The sequence below is a fragment of the Hibiscus syriacus genome, unplaced genomic scaffold, assembly GCF_006381635.1.
Source record: "Hibiscus syriacus cultivar Baekdansim isolate YM2019G1 unplaced genomic scaffold, ASM638163v2 tig00110716_pilon, whole genome shotgun sequence".
Classification (NCBI taxonomy): domain Eukaryota; kingdom Viridiplantae; phylum Streptophyta; class Magnoliopsida; order Malvales; family Malvaceae; genus Hibiscus; species Hibiscus syriacus.
The window spans coordinates 2,484,632-2,494,417 of record NW_024062835.1 but is presented as its reverse complement, the minus strand read 5'-3'; the positions used below and the strand labels follow the sequence as shown (position 1 = coordinate 2,494,417).

General features: G+C 35.2%; 2 pseudogenes; both read right to left on the bottom strand.

Annotated features, from left to right (window-relative positions):
* Window positions 1–201: 201 nt before the first annotated feature.
* On the bottom strand, window positions 202–1,149 carry LOC120138922 (annotated as a pseudogene).
* A 2,692-nt stretch (window positions 1,150–3,841) lies between these two features.
* LOC120138921 lies at window positions 3,842–4,390 on the bottom strand (annotated as a pseudogene).
* Between the last annotated feature and the right edge of the window lie 5,396 nt (window positions 4,391–9,786).

Genomic DNA, 9,786 nt, shown 5'->3' with positions numbered 1-9,786 from the left:
AAGTTAGAATTTGACAAACAGACTGCAGAAATATACTAAGGACGTCAAAAAATAAAAGGTATAGTCAATAGAAAAAGTCAGTGGTCAAATGGTTTTGGTTCAAGCACAAACTGGTTCGCTACCTAAACCGATATAATCACTCCCACAGCGAACGACACAGGGGCACTTGGAGGTCCTTTTGGGAGAGGACGGTTGTTATTATTATCGTGTCCGTTGGTGAGGATTGTAACAATATTCAATCTTCTCACCAGCTGGGAAAACCTTATACATCTCGTGATTGAGAACTTCAGCCAACCTCAGTTCTGCATTAAGTTGAGACAATTCCAATTTTGTCTTAAGATCGTTAATCACATCGCCAAAAGTGCTCTGTTTCGGAAGCTTAATGGTTTGGATAACAATTTCATCCTTTGTAGAATGATGAAATGCTACCTTCAATGTTTTTAATCCTTGTAATTCTGGTAGAGAAATGTCTACTACTTGATAATACAAAATGTCATAATTCTGATTGTGGAGAAACATGTCAAACAAATGATCCACTACACGATACTCAATAAGCTGAGATTTAGGTTGTTGCGGGTAACAATTTTACGAAGTAAACCTGATTTTTTATCGATTATTAAAATGAAGTTGCTGAACTACTCTTTCAACAACATCATCATACATAGAAAGCTTTGGCATCTCCAGACAGAAATAATTTTCTTTTGGATTTTTCCAAAGAACGAAAGTGCACAACCTGACGATTATGAACATATTCCAGAAATGAAGGAACATTTAGATAGCAGTATTGAGTAGTAATTTCGATATGAAGAGAGTTTTGAAAGAAAATTATGTCACAATCCACAAGTTGGCTAGCTTGAAAGGTGATTTTCTTGTCAATTGATTCACATATAACACCGGGCTCAAACTTAATTTCCTAAAAAAAGATTGATCTCTTCATAAGAAGTATACCATGCCATTTTGTTTACTTTGGAAAAATTTTCTATAGGTTCAAAAGATCGCCTAATTCATGTATACCACTTTACTAAGAAGCATATGCAAATTCATAATTTTGGCAATCCCTTCTTCTTTTACCGAAATAATGTCTGAATATAGAGGAAGCTGCAAGTTACAGATGAGGAGTTTGGTAAGTGGAAGCCTTCCTCTTACCATCAAGATTTTGATATTGTATGTATGTAGCCATTTTCAGAAATAGGATGTTTACGGTGCTTGGGAGCAGTATCTTGGATTGGATCACTCTCACAATGTTTCTAAACAAAATTATGGAGCATTTAGATTGCCTTCCTCGATCAAACATTGCACCAAATGTCTGGCGCTCTACATGGATCATTTCCATATCCTGCAATGAGCTAAGTTGCCTGTGTAAGTTGACACTATATAAACAAGATTTTTGAAAAATATATACAACTTGGTGGGAGCCTATTGTCATCATTCCCTACCCTTGTTTTCCGCTTGATTTTGTCCATCTACATGGTAAATAACATTTAGCACAAAATTCCCATTACAGTAAAATTTGTACCAAATTCTATTTATTTGAGAATAAAGTTATTTAAATACTAACGTGAGCAAATGTGCCTATAAATTAAGTTCTAACTTAAAAAATACCTAATTCAAGTATCGAAATATGGAACAATTAATATATGTTAGTTATTTTAATCAGTTTAAACATATTATTATTCCGTCATGTTAGATAAATTACAGATAATAAAAATTAACATAATTAAACCAATAAAGTTGAGGGCCAAAAAATTTCTTTCTATATTAATGTTTGCATGTAAAGCAATAATGATATTTATGATCCACTTGGGTTGATCCACAATCGTAGCAAAAAGCAGCTCTACACCTGTTTACACATAATCTGATATCAAAAATCTTAAATATAGATCTTAAAATATACATAAAATATTAAAAAATCATGAAAATAATAAAAATTTAGAAAAAACAAAACAATGTTTGATGAATTTGTAACTAAGAACATATCATAACTACGATAGGAATTTAAATTATTTTTTATTATGAACATAACAAATATTACTGCAGTCATTATTGATATTGTGATCATGTAATAATAATTTCAAACAATACTGTTACCGTTATAAAATAATCGCTAAATTGATAACATAACTCTATTTAAATCTCTAGCTGGCTATACCAAGATAGCAAGCTTTTGTCATTTATAAAGATAGCTTTGGATTAGATATAAGAAATTAAAAAAAGAAGAAGAAGAAGAAGAAGAGAGAAGTGCTTTTTAAAACCTAATGAAAAACATGCATGCATGTATGTATGTTAAGCAGATAATGCCATCAAGACTTCCTCATTCAAATCCAGAACCATAAGACATTGGCATGTAGCGAAGTAAATAAAAGATTAGTCGCAAAACTGATAGATTAACCCACAGTGAAAACGAAAAAGAAAGGGAAGAAAAAAAAACCAGAGAAACAAAGCGAAGTAACTAACCTACAGCCCTGGGTTCTCTCAACAACGAATCTAAATGTAGGGCACCATAAATTTCTTTCTCCGTCTCGAGTCTCGACCATCTTCTGTTAATCTCTCTCTAATAGTTTCTCATCATAGTAGTATAAAATCACCCCATACAGTTAGAACCCCCAAAAAGACAAAAAAATGAAATCTTTTCCCCTTATTTTCACAACTTACCAATTTATCTCTCAATTACAGAGCCATGAATGTCATAACCCCTACACCCATCCATGTACTCTCTCTTCCATCTTTCTCTTTTCTTTTCAATTGTTTTCTTTTTGATTAATTTGATGCATTTGGAGTTTCTTTCCTTTATCTTCAGTTTTGATTTCTTTATGGATTCAAATGCTTCTTGTTTAGTTATGTTTGAAGTTTTCTTGATTAATCTGTTTTTCTTTTCAGCAACAAGAAGATTGACGTAAACATTGATAACTTCACCTGGAAGATCGATAGCTTTCAAATAAAAAATTGGTGACAATTCCCCTTTGGCTAATATAACTCCTAAAATTTTCTATCTATTTGGAGCATAAGGCAAATTAACCAGCAACCTTTGAGGAAGCCTCCGAATGACTGCTCGTCAAGGTCAAATGGTTGGTTCGTAGCAGCAAAATCTAACATTTGTTCCTTATTTTTTGTACGGAGACCATCCCAATTTACCATAAATTCATTTTTTATTTTACAAATAGTCTATTGCTCACATGGATTCAAGGTCCAGACAGTTTGCACCGCTTCATGTGAACACGAGGCTATGCATAAATTAATGATAAAGAACGAGTGTTGGTTCTTGCTGCTATGAATCGACCATTTGGCCTTTATGAGTTAGTCAATCGGAGGCTTCCTCGAAGATTGCTGGTTAATTTGCGCAATGCTCCAAATAGATAGAAAATTTTAGGTGTTATATTAGTCAAACAGGAATTGACACCTAATGTTGATTTGAAAGGTATTGCAAATAGGACCAATGGATATTCTGGAAATGGCCTGAAGAACCTCTGCGTGATCGTTGCATATTGCCACATACGAGAGATTTTTGAAAAGGAAAAGAAGGAGAGAGCTTCGACAATGGCTTAAGATAGACCTATATCTTCCTTGTATAGCAGTGTAGATGTTCGTTCTCTTTTGATGGATGATTTTAAATATGCCCAATGAACAAGTTTGTGCAAGTGTGTCATCAGAGACTACAAATATGAGTGAGCTTCTTTAATGGAACGAGTTATATGGAGAAGGTTGATCAAGAAAGAAAGAAGCTCTAAGCTACTTCATGTGAAGGGTAGGGTAGGGCTGGAAAGAAGGCACCCGAGTACAGTTGTTTTTTGTTTTTATTGTGGGGGAGGACGATTGTTATTATAATTGTGACCATTGCTGAGGATTATAAACAATATTCAATCTTCTTACTAGGTGGGAAAATCTTGTACATCTCGTGATTGAGAACTTCAGGCAACCTCAGTTTTGCATCAGGATGAGACAAATCCAATTTTGTCTTAAGATCGTTAATCACATCGCCTATAGTGCTCTGTTTTGAAACCTAATAGTTTGGATAATAACTTCATCCTTTGTACAATAATGAAATGCCACCTTTAATGTTTTCAAACCTTGTAATTCTAGTAGAACGATATCTACTACTTGATAGTACAAAATATTACAAGTCTGATTGTTTCACCACAACATGTCAAACAAATGATCCACTACACGATACTCAATAGGCTGAGGTTTAGGTTGTTGAGATTAACAATTGTATGAAGTAAACCTGATTTTTGATGCATTATTAAAACGAAGTTGCTAAGCTACGTTTTCAACGACATCATCATACATAGAAAGCTTTGGCATCTCCAGACAAATAATCTTTTTTGGATTTTTCCAAAGATCGAAAGTACACAACCTAATAATTATGAACATATTCCATAAATGAAGGAACATTTGGATAGTGGTATTAAGTAGTACTTGACAACTGTCGTTTTGATGTCAAAATAAATTCTTTTTTCTCAATTAATAAATAAGAAAATGCGTAGTAAAGAGAAATAAGGGTCGATTCCATAGGGACTTAGAAAATTCCAAATTTTTGTCTGAATTGTTTAAACTAGGCGTGACACAGTAAGGGGGTTTTTTTGTAAAAAGATATTTAAATAATAATAAAAGCGATTTAAAGTAAAAATAAAAAAAGATTTTAAAGTTGAAAATGGATATGGTAAAAACAGCCTCAAGACTCACTTTGACTCAATTCCTTTCAGATCATCGAATTAGATTATCCCTTCGGGATTCATGTCGGTTACTTTGTCTACAAGGGTAATTCCCGTGACTATATTTTGTATACCGAATACCCAAGGAAATCTTTGATTCCGGCTTCAGAAACTAATCTAATCAACATCAATTGTCATTGATCAATTACCGATAAAGTTCGTGGTGACCGACTCAGATTGTTGCTGCAATAGCCAATAATTCCGATCTCAATTCCCTCTTGGTAAAGCTATTTCTCCAAGCGTGTTTTCAGGAAGTCGAATGGTGCTTTCAATAACCCAATCCTTCCTCCCACATATTTATCGCACAACCTCTTGCCAAAGTCAATCTTTGATTTTGAAAACTGTTTGATTTTGAAAATTGTTTTGATTTTGAAAACTGTTTTGATTTTGAAAAATAAGCACAGAGATTGAGAGAGATATTTCGAAGTTATTAAGGGTCTGTTTTAATTCTTCCCATGGAATTGAGTCATTGCTTCATCTCTCGGCTTGTAAGAAAATTAGCTAAGCATGACAAAATTCATACTTAACATATTAAAAACAAGCTTAAAATAAAGGAAAACTTGAAAAACAAATAAAAGAGAGAATTTATATAAACTAGAAATAAAAAGAAGATTGTAATCTGAGTTGTGTGTTTAGGATTACCCCAAGAGGGTATTTATAGCCTCTAAAAACCTAAAGATAAACAAAGAAATTAAAACAAAATAATCCTAAAGAAAATTGTTTTTCCTAAATTCAAACTTTAAACAATTCTCCTAATGCAACTCTGCTGCTCCATCTTCCACGCTGCGCTGAGTAATCTTTTAGAAACTGCCACGTCAGACTGTTTCGTGCCCAGAGTCATGCCCATGTCTCCATCCGTGACCAATAATAATAAAAATGTAGAATACGCCTTTTACCACTTGTTCTGGAAAGTAAGGACCTGCACGAAAAAAGCATAACACAACCAAATCAGCAGTAATAATCCACAAGATCAATGAAATAACGAGCAAATATTAACGATTCTGAACACTCATCAATTCCCCCTCACTTATCTCATGCTTGTCCTCAAGTATGATATAATCAAATTGTCAAAAAATTCCATTTACCGTTCTTTGTCAAGTTTCATATTCAAGGAAGCAAGGTAGAGACCACAAGAATTATTCAAGTCAAGACATCAATCAATTGAATATCACCAATTGGAGCAAGTTAATGCAATTGTAACTTACATTCATTCATTAATCTCAATGCCCATAACTCAACACCTTACCGGGATTTACTCAATCACTCATGTGTTTGGGTATAAAACGCTCAATGTCAGAACCGACACGATATTACCATAGGCCTGCAAGTAATCAAATCTCCACTACTAATAAGAACAAGATGCATAAATCAAAGGGTCTTTTATGGTTGTAACGGGCTTAGGTAAAAGTGGGGAAAAGACTAATTAATATGGCTAGAATTCAAGGCAAGGAACTAACAAATAACAAGTTCAACTCTATCAAAAACATTCACAACAAGATTAAAAGACAAACTATCAAACACAAAATTCTTTTCGAAATGCATTTGATTTTTTCTTCTTTTTACATTTTTATGTTTTGTTTCCATTTGTTCAAGTATTTTTTTTCTCTCTCTTTTTTCCAACATCGTATTTTTTCGGAACTGCTATTTTTTTCTATGGAGCATGCATCGACTAATTGTTCACTTGCCCTAAAAGCATAGAAAAGGGGATAAAATAAAAAAGGCCCAGGTTTATAAATGTGTTGAAAAAAAGAAATGGGAATAGCCTCAAAAGTGGTTAACTAGGGGTAAATTCATCGGTAGGCATTTAGTGGGGGAAAACAAATGGTTAATCCTAAGGTGCCCAAATCATTTTAAGCATCATGTTCATGTGTAATCTTGACAGTATTTAAAATGCAGGTTTCTAGAAACCAATGTCAAACAAAATGAGAGCAAAATGATAACCTCGTAAAGGCTCAAATCTCACTAAATTGTTTCATGCATTGAGCTAAGCACATTTCATCCAACAAATCATGGAAGATCACAAATACCAATGATCACAATTCATGTTATTCGCTATCAAGAACATCCTAACCTAAACAATCATGTATTCCTAAACAAGCATAGCATTCAAAAATTTTCAACAAGACAAAGAAATTCAATGAAATTTTCGCAAATCCAACCAACACATACTAGCATCAAACATAAAGATAAGCAAAAGGGAAATTCACCTACACTTTACTCCCCTCACTTAAAGTGTTTTAGCCTCAAAACGTAAATAAAAGTACTAGAGAAGGAATAGAGTACTCCCTGATTTAATGTCGACCATGGCCATGGCCTCGGCCATGGTGGGACGTATTGGGACGAAAAGTGGGTTGTCCGGTTTGTTGTCGTGAACGAAAAACATCATCAGGTGTGCGGTAGGTGGAAAATCGGCATCGAAATCCTATGTAAACCATAAATCGGATGGTACATTAATAATAATTGAATGGAAATAGGAAATTTACCTCATGAGTGTTTTCAGATGGTGCCGAATGTATTGAACACGAAAAAAAATATGATGGGCGTGGACGAGGAAAGAGGAGGCCACGGTTGACATGGGACTGGAAATACGATGATGGAGAGCCATGGCAGATATGGACGGAAACAAAGCTCGATTCGGGCAGAGCGAGGCGATCGGCGCAAACGATGATACAATGAAGATGAAGCGTTCGAGCGTGGACACGGCCTCGCATCGGGAAACAGGGGTACAGTGGAACAGATTCGAAGTCTTTGGTAAGGTGACAAACATCGGTGTATTGAGGCGACAACGTCCGCCAAGGACGGCGGGCGAGGAGCGAGGGCGTGTCCGATTGGTTCCTTGTGCGTACCATCGTGGAATGAGCGCGTTAGTAAGGGCGTAGTGGTTCGGTAAGGCCAATGTCGGTGAGGAGAGGAAGAAATGATGGAAGTGTATTGTTGGGGAGATGTAATCGATTGGAGAAGATAAAAGGGGGTTGGGTTAAATTGCTTTCTACCGTGCGTGGGGGGTTGGAGTTTAAGTGAAATTGGTTTGGTATTGAGAGTAAAAGGGAGTTAAAAGGTAAATTTGAAATTGATAGAGATGGGGATTGGGTCACGGTCAAAGTAAGAGAATGATGGGATTGGTATAGAGTGGGATAGGCAACAGAATGTGAACAAAAAAAAGGGGAAAACAATTTGGGTTTTGCTAACTCGTCGGTCTCCTTAGAAGTGTACTAACTGCGCCATAGGAATCAATGATATCGATACTATCAAAGGAGTATCGATACTACTATATAGTATCAATACTACTCTATATAGTAGTATCAATACCCATTTAATGGTATCGGTACCATTTTTTGTTCTGTTTCCATGGTATCGATATTGCCTTAGCAGTATCGGTACTACATTTTTTAAGTTTGAAAAACATTTGGTTCCTGCAATAATATAAAATTAAATGAAACATCCTTAATCGAAATAAAAATTAAAAATGAAAATGTAACGGGATTAAAAACAATGAGTTGCCTCCCATGAAGCGTTTTTTAACGTAGTTAGCTTGACGGCCTGATTCAGACTACAGGTTCTTAAAGAAATACTTCATCCCCTCATACGCTTTTTCCAACTAAGAATTTCTTTATGATAAATTCTACGATAGTATAATTCTTTTATTTTCTCCTTGTAGAATTTGACATTCTCATTGGTTATTCTTCGGACCTTTTTTCGCTTTGAAAGTGTATCCAAAATAACCAGTGGAGTAGCATTTTCTCCTAAAATAGAACTCTTTAAGCTTTTGGCATTTGTTTCAGTTTTATCTCAGGTGCCTGTAAAACATAAGAGAGACCTTTAGACTTAGAAAGAATCAAACATAAATCAGAATGAACAAAAAATAAATTTTCCAACTCCCTGATTTCCTCATTGTGGTCTTCTAACTCCCTGCATAGATCAAAAGTTACATTAGTTTCTATAAACTCATTTGCTAAAGGATTAATAATATCAACATAATTTATACTCGCCACCTTGTCTGGGTGTTCCTTTGCCTTATACACATCAAATTTAACGACCTCACCATCAAATTCCATGGTTAAAGTCTCGCTTCTTACGTCAATATTTGTGTGCACATTACTTAGAAAGGGACACCCCAATAGACTATTGGAAGAAGTGCTGGTGCGATCATTCTCCATGTCAATTACATAAAAATCAACACGAAATTAAATTGTTTACCTCCACCAGCACATTTTCCAGAAGACCTTCTTGGTAGATGACAGATCTGTCGGCAAGCTGAATTGATATTTTGTATCCTTGAAGGGCTCATTAGTAATTATATTATAAAAAGAGAGGTTACATTAATAGAGGTCCAAGATCACACATGGCTCACTTTATCCTAACTTTACCAATTTTACAGGGTATTGTGAACATACCTTGGTCTTTCAATTTGGTGGCAACTTTCTTTGGAAAACAGCTGAGACAAGCTCTCTCAAATTTACCTTCTCGATCCCACTAATTTTTCTCTTTGTTGTGCAAAGGTCCTTCAAAAACTGGGCATATCTTGGAATCTTTAGAATAACTCAATGAGAGGTATATTGATTTCCACCTTCTTAAATACGTCTAGTATTTCCTTTTCCTCAGTTTGTTTATCTCTTTTTACTAACCTCGATGGAAAATATGGTGGCACGTCATAGGGAGATGGCGTTAGACCTGTTTGTTCATCGTCATTCTTCTTCTGGGATCCTAAATTAACAGTCTTCTTCCCTTTTTGGATTGTTCATCTCTTGGAACAGGTGGCGCCACTACTATACCACTCCAAAGAGTGATGGAGCTGACATTCTCCCTTTGATTTACCTCAGTTTTGTGATAGAAGTTTACCTTGTGATTCCAAGTGTCTTATGATTTGATCTAGTTTGCTTATCTGCTTATCTATCTCTTGGAATCGGGCTTCAGTACAAATCTGGAACTTTTCCTGCGAAAGTGTTATCCTCTCGATAATTGATTCTAACGATGTCTTCTGTGGCTGTTTGTGGTGGAGGTGGTCTTGCTTGATAACCTTGATTTGGTCTTGAGTTCTGAGCATAACTGAAGTTCAGATGATCCCTCCATCTTAGGA